Here is a 1,332-nt window from a genome sequence, read left to right on the forward strand (position 1 = left end):
ACCAGAAAGCAGACTCCTGAACTATGGGTCTCGGCGTCGCCACAATGTTGCCATTCGACGCTGACGTAGGCGGCTCCACGAGGGACGTAAACACGGGCACGTGCAGCACGCTGCTGACGCGGCGGCGCGCGGCGGATCGGCGCGGCGCCGCCCCGCCCCTCCGCGTCCCCCAGCGGCGCCTGCGCGTGGGTGCGCTCCTGGCCCTAGCTCTGCCTTCTCCTCCTTGCCTGGAGCTGTGGGATGCAGCTGTTCTTCACGGGCGAGTTGCTGTGCTCCGCCCCTCAGGTGGCCTTGAACGCGGCGGAAGTGGAGCAAAGACTGAGGAACGAGACTTCCACCTGGCCTCCCTTCCCTCTGAAGGAATCTGGATGTACAACTGTGTTCGGTAGGGAACCCTGCCACACTTTACAAGGCTAAGCATCCCCTGACATCCTTGAGACAAAATTTAAGATAGACAAGCGTCCGAAGATAACTCGGTAGAACAGTAAAACAACAGGAAAATTCAGTTGTGAATGTTCGTCTCAGTTTATTCATCTTTTATTGCTGAAGTTTTCATCATTGTGTACTGTTCTGAGAAGCTCTTTGAGAAGTCACTGGGATAAAGCCCTTTTGAAGTATTCGATTATCATAGTTCCCCAAAACCTCGAACAACTTAAAGGCTTATCAGTCTGGCAAAGCAGTGCATGACTATAATCCCAACACTTGGTGAGTAGAGGCAACAGGATCTGGGAATTCGAGACCAGCCTGGGCTACAAAACACTTTGTTTCAAAAACAAGCCGTAAAAATATAATTATTCATATTAAATTACGTTGAAACATTCCTAACATTGCCTATTAGTTTATATTATTGATGTTATCTTTCTGTCAGTATGCAAGTCATCAAGCAGGTACACCACAGTAATGTATAATAGTGATTTAGTATTTTTAGTTTAAGCCACATTTAACTTAAACAACACATAAAACGTGTGTAAAACCAGCTGGGTTATCCTCACACCATCAGCTACACTCAGCTTTGTATTGTCCCGATATCAACATTGATAGTCTAAAGTTTTAACCCCATCTTTTGGCTGGACATTTGGCTTACACATCTGCCTTGAAACCCATGCCTCCTCCCAGATTTAAAAAAAAAAAAAAGTTGAAAATGATTTCAACCATTTACGATTTTTTTGTATGAAACTATATTTTCAAAGCTTGTAATTATACATTTGTGTCAACTCTCCCATACAAATAAAAAACATACCTTTGAAAATACTGATATAGGGTGTGGTAGCTCACTCTTAATTCCAGAGGACAGGCAGAGCCAGTTCTCTGGGAGTTCAAGGACAGCCTGAT

The sequence above is a fragment of the Psammomys obesus genome, unplaced genomic scaffold (genome assembly GCF_907164565.1).
Source record: "Psammomys obesus unplaced genomic scaffold, mPsaObe1.curated_primary_1811, whole genome shotgun sequence".
In the NCBI taxonomy this organism is placed as follows: Eukaryota; Metazoa; Chordata; class Mammalia; order Rodentia; family Muridae; genus Psammomys; species Psammomys obesus.